The 14738-nt window shown below is 41.0% G+C and overlaps 1 protein-coding gene across 4 annotated transcripts in view; it reads left to right on the forward strand.

The window, feature by feature from the left end:
- The window catches only part of LOC105483690 (transmembrane and coiled-coil domain family 3), a 308537-nt gene that overhangs the window by 63037 nt on the left and 230762 nt on the right, over positions 1-14738 (forward strand). The gene's annotated exons all lie outside the window — the stretch shown is intronic.

A 14738-nucleotide genomic window follows, 5' to 3' on the forward strand; every position in this document is an offset into this window, starting at 1 on the left:
GCTGGAGGGCAGTGGCATGATCATAACTCACTGCAGCCTTGACTTCTGGGGCTCAGGCAATCTTCTTGCCACCCAAGCAGCTCGGACTATAGGTGTACCTCATCATTCCCAATTAATCTTTAAAAATTTTTTTTTAGAGACAAGGTCTTACTGTGCTGCCCAGGCTGGTCACAAACTCCTGAGCTCAAGGGATCCTACTGCCTGAACCTCTCAAAGTGCTAGGATTACAGGCATGAGCCGCTGTGCCTAGCCCCTTTGCCCATCTTTAAGTTGGGATATAATTATTATTATTTGCTGCTGAGTTGTATGAGTTCCTTATATATTTTAGATATTAATATCTCATCTTATATATATGGGGTTCAAATATTTCATCCCATTCCTTTCATTGCCTTTTCATTTTACAGATTGTTTTTGCTGTACAGAAACTTTTCGGTTTGGTACAGTCCCCCTTGTTTGTTTTTGCTTTTTTTGCCTGTGCTTTTGGTACCGTATCAAAAAAAAAAAAAAAAAAATTCAAGATGTATCTTGATTGCCAAGACGAATGTAATGGAGCCAAGACAAATGTAATGGAGCTGTTCCCCTATGTTTTCTTCTAGAAGTTTTCCAGTTTTAAGTCTTAAGTTTAAGTCTTTCATCCATTTTGAATTGATTTTTGTCTATGGCATAAGATAAAGTTTCAATTTCACTTTTTTGGCACATAGATATACAGTTTTTTCAACACCACTTATTGAAGAGACTATTCTTTCCCCGTTGTGTGTTCTTGGCACCTTTGTCCATATGGTCATTATTTAACCATGCATGTGTGGGTTTATCTCTGGGCTCTCTATTCTGTTCCATTGCCCTATGTGTCTGTTTTTATGCCAGTACAATACTGTTTTATTACTATAGCTTTGTAGTATAATTTGAAATCAGTGAGTGTGATGCCACCAGCTTCATTCTTCTTGCTCAAGATCATGTTAGCTATCTGGGGTCTTTTATGGCTCCAAACAAATTTTGGGATTGTGTTTTCTGTTTCTGTGAAAAATGCCACTGTAATTTTGATAGGGATTGCATTGACTTTATATATCACTTTGGGAATATGGACATTTTGACAATATTGATTCTTCTGATTCAAGAACACAGAATATCTTTCTGTTTGTATCATCTTCAATTTCTTTCATCAATGTCTTATAATTTTCACCACACAGATCTCAAAGTCTTGTTTGTAAAGGGATAAAACTTGTTTGATTGTTTGTTTGTTTTCTGTAATAGAAAGGGGCACCCACAGGAAGAAGCACCAGCCAGAAGTTCCTATCCTTCCATATCTATTGGGAACCTTTTGGGGTCCCTGCCCTCAAGGAGTTCCTTGGAGGAGGAAAGAGGCGTGTAAAATGGAAAGCTTGCAGTTCCACAGAAATACTAGAAGTACAGTGCCAAAACAAGAACAAAACATTCAGGGGACAGAGGAGGGAGGGCTTCAGGGCTGTTGTAAAAACTTCAGGAATAAGCGAAAACTTTATTTCCCCAGGCATGGCAAAGTCTTTGCCAGCTGTCAAGGTCTGGGTGCTGGGTAGTAAATGCAGATGCCCCCACTCTCAGCTTCCCTTTGTGGCATGTCTCCTTGCTGTCTCCACTTCCTTACTTCCTGTTCACACCTCGGTCCTACCCCAGTCAGACCATCAGCCTCACTCTCACTGAAACCGCTCTTGCTGCTTCTGTGTCAGCTCCTGAGAAGCCTACCCTGGCTGCCATACTCAGAACAGCACACCTTTCTCTACCCTCTTCTCCTGCTTGACTTTTATTCATAGCTGTGGTACTCCCTGTGGTACTCCCCGGTGTTATGTTTATGAATGGCCAAGTGATTTTCATTTAACTTATGTATGTATTTATTCAGCTGACGTTGACTGAGCACCACCATGTGTCACAGGCACTGCTCTCAGCTCTGGAGACAAGTGGACAAGACAAAGTCCTTGCTTCCATGGGGTTTACGTTCTTGTGTAGAGAGGCAGACCAAAGACAAACAAGCGAGATGGTTTCTGGTAGTGGTTAAGTGCATGGAGAAAGTCAAGTAGGGCAATGAGGTAGAGTGACTGGTGGTTGGGGAAGAGCTTCTTTCAATTGGGTGGTCAAGGAAGGCCTTTCTGTGGAGGTAATACTTGGACTGAGACTTGAATGGTGAGACAAAGCCAGCTGTTATGGATTGAATTTTGTCCCGTAAAAATTAATATGTTAAAGCTGTAGTCCGCAGTCCCTCAGAGTGTGACTTGATTTAGGATTAGGGTCCTTGCATATATAATTAGTTATGATGAAGTCATACTGGAATAGAGTGGGTCTCTAATTCAGTATGACTGGTGTCCTCAGAAAAAGGAGAAATTTGGACACAGATAACACATGGGGAGAATGGCATGCGAAGATGAAGGTAGAGATCTACAGGCCAAGAGACCCACCAGAAGTTAGGAGAGAAAGGTGGGACATATTCTCTCTTACAGCCCTCAGAAGGAGTCAACCTTGCCAACACCTTGATCTTGGATTTCTAACCTGAATAATGGTGAAACAATAAATTTCTGATGCTTAAGGCACTCGGTTTATAGTACTTTGTATGACAGCCCTAGCAAACTGATACACCAGCCTTGGACAGTTATGGATCTGGGATTATAGTGTTTATAGCAAGGAAACAAAGTACAAAGACCCTGAGGCAGTAACTCTATTAACCATCTAGCTCACTGCCTTGTGATTATTTGTTTTTATATGTGTCCTCTTACCTTAGACTGTCAGCTCCTCAAGAACAAGGACAGTGTCATTTCTCATGATTCCCCTGTGTCTAGCATGGCGCTGGACAGAGGATGGGCACTCAGAAAATGCATGTTCTGTCTAGGAACCTATGTTCCTTTAGCTGTAAACCTACTTCATTGTCTAGCAGGCAGCTGGTTTTCTCCAGCTCATCCTGGAGGTATTAAATGTCTAGTTAAATGTGTTCCCTGGGATTCTTCTGCTGTAAGCAACAGAAACTAATATCTTAAATAACAAGGTAGAAAGTAGTTGACTCAGGTACATGGAACTTAGAAAGAAGGAGGTACAGCAGACCTCAGGGATGCCTGGATCCAGGGACGTAAACAGCTTACCCCTTCCCTCTTTCTGTCTGTCTGTCTGTCTCTCATTTCGGCCCCTGTTCATGGAGGGGCCCATGCTTTAAGCACTTCCTTGTACCTCCATGCCATGGGGCAAAAGGGTCCTGGCCACTTTGGGATCATAGCCTTACAGCTCTCAGTCCCAGGGAAGATAAGGAGAGTTTCTTCCCAGTTTCAGTAGAAAAAAAATTCAGAGAATGGACCTTGTTTGGTCATGTTGGGTCACCAATGCCCCCCACCAACTTGTGGCTTACATAGGGTAAGGGGAAGATTCAAGCCTTCTGGAGTCACATAGGGTCAGGGAAAGGAGCAATTTCCCAAAGAATAACAACACACACCTCTCTCTCTGAAGTCAGGGAATATACATGAGGACGTATGTCCTGTGGTGGTTATGAGCTTGGGCTCTGGACCTGCCCTGCCTGGTTCAAATCCTGACTCTGCCACTCAGCAGCTGCTGGACATGTTACTACTCTCTGTGCCCCATAACAGGGATAATAATGTACCCACTGAGAGGACGTTGTGAGGACAAAATGGGCTAATACACATAATGCCCTTGAAATGATGCCGGACACTCTTATCTATGCTACCTATGTAGGTGTTATTTATTATTTTTGTCACTGTTTTAAAAGAATGCATGGAACCTATACCTTCTGATTGATTTTTCATTTCACCCCTTTTCTAGATAGTATTTTTCTTTCCTCTTTTCTTCATGGTCTTTACCTCCTTCTATGTTATTTCAGATGCGAACACTTGGTTCATTTACTTATCAGCCAGTTCTTAACCCTCAATAATTTTGTCTTTAAAACCTACATTCACATGTATTATTACGACATTTAAGGTGATTCGTTTTGTTTGTGTTTACTGAAAATGGCTGCATTTTCATTAGGTATAAACTGAAGAAGGGAATACAGTCATTCACCACATAGTGACAGTTTGGTCCATAATGGATGGTCATCCCATAAGATAATGGAACTGAAAATTCCTATCGCCTACTGACAGCATAGCCATCATAACGTTGCAGTGCAATGCATTACCTTTTCTATGTTTAGGCATGTTTAGATGCACACATACTTACCACTGTGTTACAGCTGGCTGCAACAGTCCGTACAGAAACATGCTGCACAGGTTTGTAGTCTAGGAGCAATAGGCTATACCGTGTAGCCTAGGTATGTAGTAGGCTATACCATCTAGGTTTGTGTAAGTACACTTTAGGATGTTCACACAGTGATGAAATAGCCTAATGGCAAATTTCTCAGAATGTAGCCCTGCCATTAAGCTCCGTTGTTAAGCAACACATGACTGTATTTCATTGCAGCTGGCAGGAGTTGCGTTTGAGATCTGTAAGACCTTTGAATTTTGAGAGCCAAAGATGTCAGATAAGGTCTGAAGATTAATAATAGTTAGTGTATACTGAATACTTCCTGTGTGCCAAGCACTGTGCTAAGGGTTTTATGTGGATTATCTCATTGATCCTCACAGAAATGTTGCTAGATGGTGAACCTATGAGTATATCAGGGGTCAAGAAAGTTGGCAGAGTTCTCATCAATGGGATCTGTGAATTAGGCCCAGTCTCTTTGATGCTAATGTCTGAGCTTTGACCACTAACTCAGTGACCATCATTTGCCATTACAGGGTAATGGTAGGTGAAATACAAGATTTCAAATATGAAAAAAGAAAAGAAAAAGAAAAATGAGATACACAACTAGCTATAGATAAACGAATAGCATATTGGCTATTGATACATAAAGACAGTTTCAGGATTACCATAGAAATCCTGGCATGGCTAATTCCCCAATTTTATGCAAAAAATTTATGTTTCTCTCTATAGATATTATGTATTATATATGTTAAAAATTAATGTACACATGAAAACAACACACTGATTCTAATTTATTTTTCAAAGTTATTTTTATGATATTATTATATTTTATCTTTGCTCTTTGGGACTGTGAAGTCTAAATGGCGCACTATAATATACTTCTTGCATCCAAAAATGACCCCAGTTTTTAGACAAGAGGAAAAGAAACTAGTGTCTGAGACAGATATTTCATCATTTTCCTGTTCACAGAGAAACGGCTACTATGCGTGCTCTGGTGTACTCAGGCTATGCACGGATGCTTGTAGATTACATCATTTTTCACCAAAGAATGCCCACTATGCTCCAGACACTGTTCTCAGTGTTGGAGATACATCAGTGAATAAGACAGACAAACTCTTTCCTCTTTCTGGAGCATGCATTCTAGTTGGGGAATATAGGCAGTAAAGAAGTACATGAATCTAATATAAAATATGTCAGGTGATAAAATTTTATGGAGAAAAATAAAGCAAGGGGGAGAGAAAGATGGTACTTTGAGGGATGGGTTACAATTTAAAATGGAATGATCAGGGAAAGGCCTCACTGAAAAGGTGATGTTTGAACAATTACTGGAGAAAGGTGAGAGAGGGAGCCTCGTGGATACCTGGTGAAGTCACTGAGTCATGGGAATAGTAAGTGCATAAGCTGGATCTGGCTGGGGTGGCTGCAGATAAGCTGGCACTGCGAAGAGCACCGTGAAGGGCTGAGGGCCCGTTTATTGAAATGGCTCTGAGGGCAGAGTTGGGGAGATACAGGAGCTCGTTTGGGGGCATGATATGCCCATTAGTCTGAGCAGAGGTGTTGAGTAGGTAACTGGAAGTAAAAGTCTGGTTCTGGGTAGAGATTACACATTTGGGAGCCATCAGTGTGTGGATTGCATTTACATCCCTGAAATTGGATGAGAGCACCAACAGAGTTACTGTAGACAAGGAAGTCTGGGACTCAATTCTGGAGCACGCCAAGAGTGGGGAAGATGAGGACAAAGTTGCGAAAGAGACTTGGAAGGCGCATCCAGGAAGGAAGAGGAAAATATAGTAGAGAGTAGTGTCTTGGAAGTCAACTAAAGAGATTTCAAGAGGAGAGAATGTTAATTCTGTGGATTTCTGCTGATCAGTCCATTGAGATGACCACAAATTGACCCCACTGGATTTAGCAGTCATTGGTGCAATTTCATTGGAAGCTGACTGCTGATTAATGCCATCTGTCAGGGTTTTTCTCTGCAAAGTGGACATTATGTGCTCAATTGTGCACCCTGTGGCTTACATTCAATTTTTTCCTGCTTTACTATCCCAGCAAAATGTTTCTACACACCTATCCTTGTAGATGCAGTTTGTTTTTTTTTTTTTGTTTTGTTTTTTGTTTTGAGATGGAGTCCCACTCTGTCGCCTAGGCTGGAACGCAGTGGGACGATCTCGGCTCACTGCAACCTCTGCCTCCTGGATTCAAGCGATTCTCCTTCCTCAGCCTCCCAAGTAGCTGGGATTACAGGCATACACCACCACACCTGGCTAATTTTTATATTTTTAGTAGAGATGGAGTTTCACCATGTCAGCCAGGCCGGTCTTGAACTCCTGACCTCAAATGATCTACTCTCCTTGTCCTCCCAAAGTGCTGGGCTTATAGGCATGAGCCACTGTGCCTGGCTTCATAGATGCAGTTTTTAAGCTGAGGGAGATTGTCATCCAGCTGCCTCATCTCACAGCTGTGGAGAACAAAACTTGCACAGGTTAAGTGAGACAAGCAGGTTTGTTCATGGTAGAGTCAGGACAGCGATTCTGGGATTCCTAATGCCAGACCCACTGTTTTATCTGCCAAACCTGGCCTGTGTGCCGAAAGTCATAGACTATCAATTCTGGGGCAGACAGAGAATGGCTCCTTCCTTGTTCCTCTAATTCTTACTGTTTTTTGTCTGATAAACTCATTGAGCATAGATGGAACACAGAGCTCCAGAATGCTTGGAGTTCTTTAAAACCTGGTTTGAATCCCAGTGCTTCCACTCACTAGCCGTATGACTTTGTACTGGCTAATTCATCTCAATGAACCTCAGTTTATTCATCTGCAAAATGGGGATAATAATGGCACCCCATAGAATTGTGTGAAGTAAGCTGCTACTTACTGGTAAAGTGCTCCCCACAGTGCCAGTACACAGGCATGTTCCATACATGGTGGCACTTGTGATTATTAGGATATTGGGACTGTAGTTTCCACGATATTGCTCTTGTTAAAACCATCTTTAGAAAGATTTTTAATTGATGCCATTGCCTGGGTTTTATTTATGAAACAGATTGAGTAGAGTCACACCCACAAATCTGTTAAGATATATCCTAAAGAAGTTACCAGATGTCTTTTTCTTTTTCTCCTGGTTGCTGCTACTAGGGGAAAAACTCTGACAAAATTTAAAGCAACACACTGCACACTCAGGGAAAATACGTAATTTGTTCCCCTTTGTTAGCACTGAGAAAACAAAACTGTCAGTTTCCGATTCCCTGGCTTGCCGACACTCATGCAGGGAGATAGCAGCGGGAGGGAGCAGCTGCACGTGTTAGGTATACCTAAGAACTTGATATCTGGGAGGTAAGTGTTCATAGACCTGCAAGATGCTTAAGGGTTGCTCTGACTATTTAGAACATGTTTGTGGTTCCTATTAGGAATAATGCAGATTGTTTCCAATGAATCTGCACCAACTCTTTTCAAATTACACTTGGAAAATTAATTGGTAGTGCCAATAAAGTGGTAATGTGTGATTTTAGACTTTCCTTTCTCAAATCAGCATGTGGTTAAAAAAATTATTGATCATACCAAACCTCGAGCAGTAGCGGTAAAACATTTCTTAACTCCAGTCCTTTTTTGGGGGTCAGTGAACTGTTTACCTGACTCTGCATGCCTGTGTGTGTGTGTGTGTGTGTGTGTGTGTGTATGCGCGCACGCACCTGTGTGGAGAGTAGAGCTTGAGAAAGGAGAGAGTAGGGAACATAAAGAAGGATGAATTATAGAATATCTTTCAAAATTGTTGCAAGTCTATTTCTTTAAGCACGTACAGGAACTTGAATTTATTCCAGAGTGTTTTTGCATTTAATATTACGGTGGGACCTGATGTATGAATAGAAAAGATAAATGTGTTTAGATGGTAATTAGTGGCATCATTTCTTTACATTCATGCAATTAACACTGTAATTCCAATTATATGCTAGACATTGCACTAGGCATGGGCCAATAAATAATAATTAATGCTAGCCTCTTTTTGTTAGGTTTAATATAATGTAAACAGCAACATGAAAATGGTAAAGAACTCCATGTTACGGAAGTACAGTGAAAAATGAGTTTCTTTTCCATCTTAGACCATCCATTTATTTTGACTGACCTTCCTGAGAATTTCACTGTATATCCATTTATGTATGTATACATCATTATAATCTATTCTTGTTTTTTTTTTAATACAAATGAGATACTTTAAAGAGGGTTCTACCGCTTGCTTTTTTTCATTCAGCATTTGTTCTTGTTAATATGTTAACACCAACTGATGTACTCCATTGGTTTTATTATAGTTGCATAGCATTTCATTGTATGGATGTACCGTAATTTAATTTTCCAGACTTCTAACTTGTTTTAAAATGGGTACATTACCTTCTGCACTACAGGGTTCTCTTTTAATGAGAATTACACAAAATAACATCTATGACTGCCACCCTGGTGCTGGCACATCATAGATTTACAATGAATATTGGTAGAGGAGATGAATTGGTCTTGTTTCTTCATTTATTTTGCGTATTGTTTTCTTTATGGATAATGAAAAATAAAATTCATTACTAAGAATGATCACATAGTCCAAAGTAATGAGGTCTGTGCTAATGAGGTTTGTGTCCTATCAGCTGCATCCCGAGCATAGTGAGATACTTCATTTGCATAGTTACATACTCAATAAGTGTTCTTGATGATGGCAGCATAAATAGATCTATTTTAGAAAGCTGTTGTCCGTCAGCACCCAGGAGGAAATGGTAACTGTCTATAGACTGGCAAACTCTGACACATTTCTTTCTGTCTGGCAGGCATTTTAATTTGAATGAATGACAGAGGCCTTAAACTCAGTTCAGGCTCTGGAAGCATATAAACATTGGTCAGAATTGTTCCCAGAGTCCTTTAAGCCTTTAGGGAATCTGATTCTGAGGACCCAAGAGGTGCAGTTTGGGTGGAGGGATATTCCACCCCCTGTGAAAGGGATTCTCTGTGTTTCACTTCAGGCACACCTTGGTTCATTGGACAAATGGTCTTCTTCAAGGTCATCTGTGATACAGGTGTTTTAGAAAGTGGCTCAGTTATTACTTACCTGCCATTCAGTTCTCTCTGGTGCTTGGAGGCCTGTGGTGGGTAAGATTCCCTGTTAGCCACCAGGGAGGACACCGAGGCATATATGATGCAGACTCTACCCTGAGGAAGCTAGCATGTTGTTTGGGGAGATGTGACACTACCCCCAGACAGCAAGCAATATGGTGTATGCTGGAAATATAGGAGCAGGGGCTCTGGGGTCAGACTGTCTGGCTCCCCTCTTTAGCTGTGTGACTTGGCAAGGCAGTTAACATATTGCATCTCTGTTTCCTCAGCTGTAGGATGGGGATAATAAGAGTACTTACCTCATTGTTGTGAGAACTAAATGACTTAATACGTGGAAAGTGCTTGAACAGTGCCTGACACACAATGAGTGCTCAGTGATTGTTAGCTGTTGTTACCACTACATACAACACTGCAAAATGAAAACAGATGGCGGTAACTACTAATTTATAGTAAGATATTGGGTTTGCAAATGAAAGTCTTTAGGCTAAGTGTTTCGTATTTGATATCTCATCCAATCCTTAGAATAATCTGTGAAGTAAGATATTTTGAAGATGAGAAAACTGAAGTTCAGAGAGGTTAAGTAGCTTGCCCAACATCATATAGCCATTAAGTAATTTGAAATCATATGTAACTCAGAAACCTATGCTCTTTCTTCTGAACAATATTTCTGGGGAAATAAAGGAAAGGAAGTAACCTTCATTTTGTGGAGAAACAACAAGGCTTAGAGCACTTAAGCGACTTCCCTGAGATCCCATGGAAACTCAGGTTTTCTCAGACCACATCCCAGTGTTTCTAAATATCCATGGGTCTGGCATGCTAAGGAGGACAGAATGGAACGTCTTGCTCCCAAGGAGTCAGGCAGGACCAATGCACCCAAATAGGCCAACTGGGGCCATAAATATAAAGGGAAATCTTTCTACAAAGCCATCCAATTTGAAATGAGATAAGCAGTGTATTTCTCTCTAACATAAAGGAATGTGGAAGTAGATAGTCCAGAGTTTGTTGTGGTGTTTTCATTAGGTCATCTGGGTTCCAGCTTTCTTCTTCTTGGCCTTTCGGGTGCTGCCCTTGATTTACAGTTTAAAAGGTCTCAGCCATCAATCACATTTCTGTGTCAGGAAGTGGGAAGACGAATGGCCAATCTCTTCTTTCAGAACTTTCCAGTAGACCCACCCAGCAGGTCTACTTACATCTCATTGGCTTCCTAGTTGTGGAGGTTGGCTGAGAAATGTTATGTTTTAGTGGGACATTAGTGTGCCCAGCTAAAAATCAGGTTCCATTACCAAGAAAGAAGGGAATGAGAATGAGTAGAGAACTACAGTTTTCTACCACATTAATTTATGTAGCCCCCTTAGGTAAAGAAACTGAAATTCAGAGAAGACTTGTAACTTGTCCAAAGTCTCCCAACTGACAAAGGTAGAGTAGGGAAGGGGACACAGGGCGCTGTCTCCTGGCTTCTGTTTGTTATATATTTCTGCCCTGAATCCACACCAAGGTCCAGACCAGGGCTCTGGTTTTAGGATTCTGAAGGTCTTTCACATGAAGCAATTTTATCAAATTAACAGGAGCTGCTTGTGCCTTTGGGGGAAGCAGACTGTGGGTGATTTATTTTTTGCTTATTAGTCTTATATCCTCCAGTGTTTTCCTAATTTACTTTTCTTTTATCCTGCCATTTTATGAATTCAATATTATTTATCTTTTTAGTCTCTTTAGTACTTATTGATCCTTTTGTGTGCCTACTGAAGATTGCCCCTGGGCATTCAAATGCTGGTAAAGAATAATTACTTTGCCAGCTAGTGAAGATAAAAATGACAACACATGAACCTTCCCTTAGGACATGGGAAATTGAGTCAGAAGTCTAGATTTGCTTCAGTATTCCAGGAAGAAATACCACTTATTGGAATACTTCCTGTTGAGATCTATTGTTTTCCTGGGTTCTTTTTGACTTTCATATGCTCATTCATGGGGGAAAGTCATATTTAAAGAATAAAGTCATTTGCTCAACAGTTCTGAGCAATATAGATGTGATTCCTGCCTTCATATAATTTACCAAATAGCAGGAAATACAGCTACAATTGAATAGTAAAAAAACGCTCTGATGGAATAATTAGAGTTGCTATAAGCACATACCAGAGACACCCACCCAGTATGTGGAGGTAAGGTAAGGCCTCCTGAGGAAGTGACATTTCATGCTGAGCCCTGAAGGTGATCAAGAATTAGCCACAAGATTTTTCCAGACTTAGGAAGCAGGATGCATAAAGATTGAGGAATGAGGGGGATGTTGGTACGTGTCTCTGAGTTCCTCAAATGCACCAACATCTCCCTCATTCCTCAGTGAGGCTGAGGCTCATTCATACTGAGCCTAGTTAGGAGACTAGAGATAGTAGGTGCAGACTGGTAGGCTGTGACTAGGTCACACAAAGTCTGATAAGCCACACAAAGGCTCCTTCCCATGTTGGGATCCCATTATAGGATTAAAACTAGGGAATGACATCTGAGATTTGGGGTACAGAAGGTGATGGAGAGTGTTTCAGCATGTGCAAATGTCCTGAAGTGGAAAGGTTAGCATGAATGTGGAACCTAACAGGTGGCCACCTTCACTGGAGTACACCGAGCAAGGCGGGGGGTGACATCCAGTGAAGGCTGGAGATGAAGTCTCCACTTTGAGTCTTATAGTCTGTCAATGATTTTTTTTCTTTATCCTAGGAAAACTATTATTTTAGCTTCTAGGTAGTGAATAAGTTGGGGGCGGGGGTAGCAAGAGTAAAAGAGAGAAACCAATTAGGAAGACATTGTAGTTGTACAGGGAAGAGAGGTTATTACAACTTAGACTAAGATAGTCACGTGGAAAAAGTGGAGAAAAGTAGACCAACTTATGTAAATTTTAAAGAGCTTGCTGAAGGACAAGGGTTAGGGATTAACCTGCTTATCTCCAGGCTGGTGTTTGCTTATGAATACAGAAATCCTAGCTCATGGGTTTGTCCCCAGAGAAGGCTGTCGTCTGGGAGGCTGGTAGAGCACAGCCTCAGGATGGAGCCATGTGGTTGCCCAAATGCTAACAAGAAAATTCACTGGACATCTCCAGGGGATCTGGACAGGAAGCAAACCTGGAGTTTATACTGTGATCATGCAGCTTGGATGCCTCTTGAGCTATACTCTTCACCCTCCCCTTGTTTTCTCCTTGTAACTTTGATTTATTGTCAGGGTTCCGACCTCTGGAGCCTGGTAGAGCAAGTGTAATCCCTCTTCTACATGACAGGTGTTCCAAGACAGCTGTCCTGTTAACAAGTCTTCCTCAAAGTACACATCCCTGTTCCTTCAGCCATTCCTCATGGGGTTTAGCTTTGAAGCACTTTGCCAACCTGTCAGTCACTTTCCTTCAGACACATTTCATTGTATAGTGTCCTTCCTAAATGTGATGGATTGCAGCCGGCTGTCACCTTGACAACAGAGACAAAGGCCTTAGGGGAAGAGGACAGAAATTCTTTAACATTTATATCTCTCATTATTAAAGGTAATATATACTCAGAGAAGAATATTGAAAAATACAGAAGAGTATAAGGAAGAAGACTTGAATTCCTGTAATACTACCACCCAGAAATAATTAGCTGAAATTTTGGTTTAGTTTCCTCTGATCTTTTTTATATGTATTTATTATTTTAAAAATTGGTATAGATAGATCCCTTTTATATTCAACTTTTCATGTAATTAAAAGTGCCCATCACCATCATTTTATTGACCATTTCCTGATATAATAAAGGTTTCTAGTTTTTTACTTTTATAAATAACGTGCAATGGTACATAAATAACGTAAGTAACAGCATTGCAGCACATAAATCCTTTTTACTTGTCTTATCTCCTTAGGGTAGATTCTGAAATGGAATTACTGGGTACAAACATTTTCTGGGCTCTTGGTATATATGGCCAGATTGTCCTCCAGAAGGGATTTACCCATTCCACTTCCTACCCCAAAACACAGATAGGCAAACTTGTTCGTTTCAATATGCCTTCACCCAGTCCAGAAGGATATAAGTGGAGATAAGTCCCAAATTCAAGGAGGGGAGGTGTGGATAGAATACCACTCATTCAAATAGCTAACATTTTTGGGTGCTTATTTGTGTGCCAAGTGGTTGCTAAGCATGTTTCATATTTATATCAAGTACTTCTCACATCACCACTATACATCATATGCCATTACAGATAAAGAAAAGGCCAGGCACGGTGGCTCACGCCTGTAATCCCCGCACTTTGGGAGGCCAATGTGGGTGGATTGCCAGGATTCAGGAGTTCGAGACCAGCCTGGGGCCAAATGGCGAAACCTCGTCTCTACTAAAAATACAAAAATTAGCTGGGCGTGGTGGTGCCTGCCTGTAATCCCAACTATTTGGAAGCCTGAGGCAAGAGAATCACTTGAACCCGGGAGGCGGAGGTTGCAGTGAGCTGAGATCGTGCCACTGCACTCTAGCCTGGGTGACAGAGGGAGGCTCCGTCCCCCCGCAAAAAAGAAATAGACACAGATCATTAAGTGATGTGCCAAAGGTCACACAGATAGCTTGACAGTGAAGTTAATTATTTGGGTATAAATAATATAATAGTTGACTAAAAGAGGCTTTCATTCCAGATTTATTTTAAAGTAAACATTTTTCTTTAAGTGTAACATACATACAGGAAGGTGTCCACGTCTTTAAGCATATTACTTGAGGAATTACCACAGCTGCCACCTCTGTAGCTACCATCCAGATTAAAAATTGGAATATTATCAACATCCTACAAGCAAACTCTCTAGGCTTCTCCTGATCAGTATCCTTTCCCTCATCCACAAAAGTAACAGTCTTCATTTCTAACATTGCAGGTCATTTTTACCAGTTTTTGAACCTTATATATATGAAATTATAGTACACACATTCTTTATTGTTTTTGCTTCTTGCCCTTAATGTATTGATTGTGAGATTACCTTATTGTGTGTAGCAGCAATTTGTGCATTTTTCTTACTGGACAGCCTTCCTATTGTATGATGCTTTATGTGTGTGATTGTATCACACTGTACCATTTTGCTGTTTGTTGATGGACATTTGTATTGTTTCTCCTTTGGGGCCACTGTGAATGCTGTGGTTGCAAACATAACTTTTTTTTTCTTTTTTGAGTCTAGGTCTTGCTCTGCCACCCAGGTTGGAGTGTAGTGGCACAATCACAGCTCACTGCTGTCTCAGCCTCTTGGGTTGAAGTGATCCTCCCACCTCAGTCTCCCAAAGCGCTGGGATTATAGGTGTGAGCTACCGCACCTGGCCAGAACATTTTTGTATAGCAAAAGATATATATGTGCTCAGGCCTAGGGGATACTGTTATATAATTCTCGATTTTTCCATATGTGAAATATTTCTTTTCCTCCCACCTCAGGTCCCTAAGTAGCTGGGATTACAGGTACATGCCACCATGCCTGGCTAATA

Source organism: Macaca nemestrina, chromosome 10 (genome assembly GCF_043159975.1).
Source record: "Macaca nemestrina isolate mMacNem1 chromosome 10, mMacNem.hap1, whole genome shotgun sequence".
NCBI classification, from domain to species: domain Eukaryota; kingdom Metazoa; phylum Chordata; class Mammalia; order Primates; family Cercopithecidae; genus Macaca; species Macaca nemestrina.